Here is an 8,217-nt window from a genome sequence, read left to right as displayed (position 1 = left end):
AAAGCAATTTCTTTCCATTAAAATAACTCAGGCTGCCTTTAAGAAGTCTCCCATGAGAATTAACTTGCATATGATACTTAACCACTTAGTAAACCTTAAAGTGTCAAACGAATGCTTGGCCTTACACTACAGGGACATAAATTTACCTGAAAATAAAGTTGTAAAAGGCAATGCTAAATTTTCATCAGATTGTAATTTTAAAAATTAATGAAGACATTTTAGTATTATAATTCTTATAAGATGAGTCTAAGTCTATATAAGAAAATAATTTAACAAATGCTTCTAATCTAATGCTTCCAAACCCCCCTCCCACCAGGATTACTTTGAAGTGGGTTGAAACACTCTGATGAAAAAGTTACTTACACAATGGTATGTCTATTATTTATGTGTGTATTGAAAACCAGACAATGAAATTCATAAATAGTTAGGGCTGAAATGAACCTTAGGGATCATCTAGTATATTTTCCATTAACTAGTTTGACAGAGACAAAACTAGAATTTAGGTCTTTCAACTTCTAGTCTTTGTTCCTTTTATTACACTGAGTCTTTATTGTCCTCATTTAAGTTACTTATTTTTAAAGAAAATTAATAACTTTACTAATGCTCTTTATAAATTCTATTTTTAGATATGAATTTCTAACATTTGAGGTATGTCACTAGCTTCTATGGGAAATATTATTTTATAATGTATATTACAAATCATGTTTAAACCTAAGAATTAGCTTTCTTTACCTCAAACATGGGTTAGGAATGCTGATTAGCAAAATAAGTCTTTACTTTTAACCTTAAAAATATTTCATTTTTCTTTCATGAATTTTGTAAATTTTTTCTTCCTTGATAGTCACTTGATAGTTGAACTTCTATATAAATCAAATTTTAAATTCCCAAACTCATCGTAGGAAAACAAACATTTAAAGTTTTGGTAGTACAACTTTAAGGAAAATCAAAAGTCCTTGCTTTGTTGTTGTCTCATTCAGATGATAATAAATATTTCATTCCCAATCTAATGGATTTGGCTTGGAGGTACCTTGCATAGCCATATTGTGATGTTAGGGTTTGGTTTGTTTTAAAAATTTATAGCAGTTCCAAGCAGAAGTTAGATCTGTTTTCACAATTGCCAATACTGCAGGCCATTTTCTATAAACATCTTCTAAAAAAAAAAGAATCAAACACACATTACCCAAAGAACCAGAGACACAGCTGTTTCTGGTTCTGATCTTAAGAGACATTAACTTTTGCTTGGCAAAGTGCAAGTGAGCAGCGATTTGATGAAGTCTGATCACCTATTCCAAGGAATTCTGCCTGGGGATGGAAAGAATGGAAGAGGATGTCACTGACATCACTTTCCTATTTAACTCAAAACTTATTTCCTAAATGAGATGAGAAAGTAGAAGTAGTGTGAGAATCCATATAGTCCAAAATGAGATAAAGAATCATTTATTTTGTCTTTCTTATTTTAAAAATATAAGTCATTTGAGTTAAATGTATACTTACTATCTGACCTAGCAATTTCATTCCTAGGTATTCATCCAAGAGAACCAAAAACATATGTTCACACAAAGACTTCTACACAGTTTTCCTTTTACTTATAAAATCCCCAAACTGAAACCAACCCAAATGCTCATTAATAAAGTATAGTATAGTCATACAAAGGAAAACTATTCAATAAAAAGGAACAAACTATGACTACATACAACATGGATGAATCTTGACGTTAATGCTGAAAGAAAAGAAGAAAAAAAAGTATTATTCCATCTCTATGAAGTTCAAAAACAAGCAAAAATACTCTATGATAGAAAATTATCAGAATAGTGGTTTCCAGGGATGGTTAGTGTGGAATTGACTGCAAAGAAACACAGAAGACTTTTGGACTGCTGCTATGACTTGATTGGGAACAATCTACACAAGTGTATATCAAGGTTTCTCAACCTTGTTGCTACTGACATTTTGGGCTGGATAATTCTTTCTTGAGGAGGGCTGGCCTGTGTATTATAGAATATTTAGCCAGTAACAAACACCTCTACTTATCTCAGATGTGACAACCAAAGTGTCTCCAGACATTGTCAAATGTCTCCTAGGTGACAAAATCACTGTTGTGGTTCATCAATTCTCATCCAACTGTACACTTGAAATGGGTGCACTAATTTTACTGTATGTAAATTATACCTCAATAAAGTAATTAAAAATAATTCCTTTGGGGACAACAGAGTACCTTTACAATGGAAAAACCTGACAAATACTACCTCAGCCAAGTGATCGAGGTCAGCATTAACAGTGATAAGTCATGTTAATAGTGTGAACCCTGTATATAATGTAACGAAAATTGCACATTACCTCTGTGGTCTTCCTTCCGAAAACATGACCCCAGTGTAATAATGAGAAAAACATCATACAAATGCCAATAAAAAAACTATTTATAAAACACCTGACCAGTATTCCTCAAAACTCAGCCTAGGGTAGCCTAAGGGGAAATAATATTGAATGTAATGTGGGATCATGGATGGGATCCTGCAAGAGGAGAAGGACAGTAGGTAAAAACTAAAGAAGTCAGAATAAAATATAGATTTTAGTTAATAATAATGTATCAATACTGGTTCATTAACTGAGACAAATATACCACACTAATGTAAAATGTTGGTAATAGGAGAAACTGTACATGGGGTATATGAGAACTCTTTGTATTGTTGATGCAATTTATCTGTAAACCTCAGCTTTTTCTAAAATAGACAATTTATTGAGAAATAACATTATTGACACTGAGCTTATAGAGCATACAGAAATCTGCTTATGTTTTTTGTTGGTTTTTAATGATGCTAACCACAAACATGCCAAAGACATTTTATTAAGTTATTGCCATCTACCCCTAGACCTTTGATCTCATAAATGACCATAAAATCTGCTTGGGACATATTGGGGCAAATAATATTTAATTAAATGCAATAAAAATATTTTGAGCACTTACTAGATGCCACACATTGAACTAGTTATTGGGGACGTAAAGATGGATGAGATCTGGTCCCTGCTCTCCAGGAGCTCAAAGTCTTGAAAGAGGGCACCATCTGGTGTAATGGTGGAGTTATTTATTACAAGAACATCAAGGTGGAAAACATTATTTTATAATGGGAGAGCCTTTTTCTCTCCCACAAAACAGATTGTAGTGATTCTGGCCTAGGGAGGGCCCAAGCCTGGATTAAGGTGGTAAAGGGCTATTTTGAAGAAGAGAGGAATACCGGTCAATGGGAGGTAGGAATATTTCTTCAGCATGATTCATAATCCTCATTACTCTTTCAGTGTTGGCCTGTGGAGACAGTTGGGAGAGTTTTGTGAGCCATGATACTTGCATTCTATATTAATAACAGCAGAACAATTGAATTCTGCCAGATAGGCTTTTCTGCCTGATTGTCGGCTGACCTCTAAGTCTCCCTATGGCTGTGCTTATGCCTAAGTCACCACATGTGGACAGATCTGAGGAAGGTTTAGGCCAGATGTTGGATAAATTACTGAAACTTTCTTCATCTCTATTTTCTTATCTGCAAAGAAAAGAAAACCCCAAACCTCATGGGATGGTTGGGGTAGGGCAAATGAAAATTCTTTATAAATGCTTAGGTGCTTCCCAGATGTTGGTGGTTTTTACTATCCAGATCTTTATCTTGACCTGGAACTTACATGGGCACTTTTATCTTGGGCTCCTTTGCAGTTTTAGAAAATTACCTCGCATGGGGGAGATGGTATGACATGGTAATTAAGAACACAGATTTTGGAGTCAATAAGACCCTGGGTTTAAACCTCAGCTTGGCAATTTACCAGCTGTGTGGATAGAGCACAGTTTAGTAACAACTATAGTGCCTGGTGCGCAGCAGTACCTGCTACTAAAGTTGTTATTTTTATCCCATTTCTTCATTGAGATTCCACCAGAATGTAAACTTCATGAAGGCAGGAATTTTTGTTTATTTCATTCACTGATATATCCCAAGTGCCTGAAATAGTGATAAGCACATGGCAGGTGCTTTATTAAATACTTGTTAAATAAATGAATGAAACTGGGCTTCACTCTAGGCTCTGTCTGCCATACACAGTATGAAAGACACTCTAGTAGGGACAGACATTTCTGTGGCTCAAGAATAACTGCAGTTTTCTAATATACCAATGGTTCCATTGTTTCAGTCGGGCAAATAATCCATTCAAAATCCCCAGGTGTAGTGGACTGAAGATGGCCACTGGTTTTTAATACTCCTCCCATGGAGAGATAAGGTCCATGTCTCTGCCTTTTGAATCTAGGCAGGGTCTGTGACTGCTTTGACCAATAGAATATAGCAGAAATGGGATTGTGTTTTCATGCCCAGACCCTCAGAAGTAACCTCCATTTCATGTCTCCCAGAAGCCAGCTATTGTTTAAGAAGTGTCATTACCCTGAGACCATCATGCTGTGAGAAGCTTAAGCTCCATGGAAAGACCTTGAAGAATGATGCACCATGTGGAGAGAATATGTCACTGAAATACCATCTTTGGAGAAAGCTTCTATCTATGAAAACTATGAAACTCAGAATCAGAGAAGTCAGTTACTAATTTTCATCTTCCCTTCTCTTTGTTCCCAAAAATGATATTAATGACCACTTTGAGCAAAGAAGAGAAAGGGGGCAACTTGCCTCATCAATAAACCAAACAAATCTCTCTTTGGGGCCACATTATGAAATAGATGAGCCCAAAAGTTACCAAAAACATTTGATGGCCACCAAGGTACTCCAGTGGTCTTCATCTGCTGGTATTCACGTCCTTCTGTAGTCTCTTCCCAAATTAATAAGGCTGACCTGAGTAAACTAATAAGATAGTATGGGAGTGATGGAGTGTGGTTCCTGAGGCTAGGTCATAAATGATGTATCTTCCATCTTGCTTCTTTTGGATTACTTTCTCCAGAAGAAATAAGCTATTATGTTTTGAAGACACTCATGCAGTCCTATGGAGAGATCCATGTGGTGAGCAACTGAGGATTGTTACCAACAACCAGCCTTAACATGTCAGCTGTGTCAGTGAGCCATCTTGGTAGTGGATTCTCAAGCCTCATTCAAACCTTCGGATGAATGCAACCCTGGCTGCTGACATCTTGGCTGCAATTTCATAAAAGACCACGACTCTAAATAACCTAGCAAATGCTTACAGATTTCTGACCAACAGAACCTGTAAGATAATAAATATTATTTTGAAGTTGTGGGGTACGATGTTAGATAGCAATTAATAATGTAGCCACTCTCCCCATCCATGCTGTATTTATTTTTGTTTCTTTGCTAGTTTGTTGCTATGTTAACTCTGATTTAGCTTGTATTTGAAATTCAGAGCTTTAAGATAAAAATTGTTTTCTAGAACTATGGTGTCTCAGGAAATTAGGTTCAGCTTTATTAATATTCTGTACTTCCTTTAATAGTAGGTATACTCCATCTTGTCATGTGCCTTACAAAAACCAGGCTCTTAGAGGTGGTGACACTCCTAAACCAGCCCAAAGTTGCCTATGGGTCCTTGTTTTCTGAACCATATTACTAATATTTCTATATAACCCTAATTATGAAAAAACATTATTAATATAGGGAAATTCATGCTGAGGCCCAACTAGGCTTATCTTCAAGGCATGTCTCTCCCAAGCACATGCATACGCAGACCTACAAAGAAAAGGGATGATGGGGGATTGAGAAAATTACCCTTATTGACTAGCAGTAGAAAGTCATAATATTGTTTTTTTTTATTAATTTACTTTTGTTACAGATGTTTCTCCTTTTTTTTCCTCATTGACACCCTCCTCCCCATCCCCCCGACCCCATCCCCAGCTTTGCTTTCCATGTCCATCAGTTATTCGTATATGCATATAAGTTTTGTGGTTTATCTCTTCCTCCCCTCCCTCCCCTTCTTCTGAGCATTGTCAGTCTGTACCCTACTTCCACATCTCTGGGTCTACCCTGTTCCTCAAACTGTTATGTTCATTATATTTCACAAATAAATGAGATCATGTGATATTTGTCTTTCTCTTCTTGGCTTGTTTCACTTAGGATAATTCTCTCCAGTTCCCTCCATGTCGTCTCAAAGGATAAGAGATCTTTCTTTCTTACAGCTGCATAGTACTCCATTGTGTATATGTACCACAGGTTTTTTATTCATTGGTCTACTGATGGACACATGGGCTGTTTCCAGATATTAGCGATTGTAAATAGTGCTGCTATGAACATGGGGGTACATATATTCTTTCTGATTGGTGTTTCAGGCTTCTTAGGGTATATTCCTAAACGTTGAATCATAATATTGAGACTTAGGCCCTGCTTGTCATACCTAATTCCCAGTGTTTTGTCAGTTATACCAGGAACTTATCACCTAGATTTTCTTATAAGTTACTTTTTTAGATGAGTGGTTCACTAAGGGTTCAGAATTAATTGATTAGAGCAGGAACAGTTGTGTACAACATAGGGAAGGGGCTTTTCATGTGGCCTTCCTTGCTCCCCATCTGTCCATCTAGCTGTGCTTTCAAAATTTGATGACTGTCTTTGTATAAAGTGATTGGGGAGTGTTAGAGAGAAGTCCAAAAACATTCTACTCCCTGTATCTAGAAAAATAAGAAAGAATAGACTTTGATAAGGCAGGGGGATAATTTCTTCAAGTCCAAGGAATTTTTATCAGCTGGGACCAGAGAACCTAAGAATGGGTTTCTGAACTAGGAGTATGTTGTTACCACTCCAGAAGAATTTTTAGAGAAAAATTGGCAATGATCCCACCTGAATGGTTTATGTTCCTTGTCCTATAAGTAGGACACTGGATCATACAAGCTCAAAAATATTTTGGACAAAATCTAAGATTCCATGAAGAGTCTACCTGGTATAGTTTCTTCTCTAGATGCCATATTACATTCCCATTTATATGCAAACCTAGAAGCTTTAATAGCTGCTGTCTTTATTCTTGTTGTTTTGTGTGGATGTTGTTATAGTAATTCAAGTTGATTTCATTTGTCCACATCTTCCTCCTCTTCACAGGATTTAATAAAGCAGGTTTATGCTCAACTTGAATATCTTATGAATATGTAGGGAAAAAGTAGTTAATTATGTTTGCATCAAAATACTTTCAATAATGTTGAGCAGGAACAGCAATAGAGGTTAAAAGTAACTCCAATTCATGAACTAGGAACAGGATGAGAAGGGAGATAATTTATAGCCAACTGGCAGCTGCAAGGGTAGTGAATTGATAAGGCCACATTCACAGACCTTTAATTGATGGCTCTACCATCTGTATAGAAACCATGTGTAAATAAGAACAAATAGTTTGGGCACAGAACTCAATGTGACTGTGATTGTGTCACAGAGAAAGAGATGGAAAAAATAAATTTAATCCTCATAGTTTATGCTGCTCAGTTTTCTACTAGTTGAGAATATTTTCTCTGCTATGGCTTAATGAATACTTTATTTTTATTATTCCAGAGGAGAAGTTTCTACAACAATGTGATAACAACAGCGTCACAAACCTTTTCTAACAATTATACTGTGCTGGCACGTTCCAGTCAAGTCTCAAGCAAGCAAAGAAATAACAACCATAAAAATGATCGGTATGCACTTATGTGGACTTGGTTTCTGCCATGTGTCCACATTTCGTTAGTTCAGGCTGTATTAGAGTACTGGTGCCAAAGGCCCTATTTTTTCAGGTGTCTCCCATGTGGCATGTCTTCAGTGATTTAGACTGAGAATTACGACCTACTTAATTTGTTTCCATTGGTAAGGTCATCATGTGAATATCTGGCAATTGGAGAGGATTGAGCATCTTCACAAACACCAGAAGGTGTGTGACACCTGCTAGTTTGAAGAAATGGAGAGGAGAAGGCATCAGGTTACCTTTCACAACCCATGCTACAAAGCAGGGTTATAATAGAAAATCCACCTTGATTCATCCACATGATGCTGAGCTCATAGATGAAGATACAGAAATGAAAACAAAGAAACTTACATTACTTTGAGGTCCTAGCAAAGTCTGCTCCTACGACCAGACTCTAGAGCAAATGAACGGTCTTTACTATTGTGTAAACTCATGTTTATCTGTGGGTCATGAATACGTCTCACAACTTTGTTTTTTCTTAACATTTCTATTTTTCTCTTTATAAAAGTAATTTATTGATTATAGCATAAAATAATATAATATACCAAAGTTATAAAGTAGAAAATAACAGTTCTCTATAGAACACCCCCTCAGAAATAA

The 8,217-nt window shown here is 36.2% G+C and overlaps 1 long non-coding RNA gene across 1 annotated transcript in view; it reads left to right on the top strand.

Moving 5' to 3' along the window:
- Window positions 1-354: 354 nt before the first annotated feature.
- Window positions 355-8,217, top strand: part of LOC118636487 — a 56,500-nt gene continuing 48,637 nt past the window's right edge. The window contains exons 1-3 of the long non-coding RNA XR_004960659.1: window positions 355-369; window positions 4,379-4,554; window positions 7,449-7,573. This is a non-coding gene — a long non-coding RNA (uncharacterized LOC118636487). The remainder of the gene's footprint in view (window positions 370-4,378; window positions 4,555-7,448; window positions 7,574-8,217) is intronic.

The sequence above is a fragment of the Molossus molossus genome, unplaced genomic scaffold (assembly GCF_014108415.1).
Source record: "Molossus molossus isolate mMolMol1 unplaced genomic scaffold, mMolMol1.p scaffold_m16_p_2, whole genome shotgun sequence".
Lineage (NCBI taxonomy): Eukaryota > Metazoa > Chordata > Mammalia > Chiroptera > Molossidae > Molossus > Molossus molossus.
This window is presented reverse-complemented; position numbering and strand designations above follow the sequence as displayed.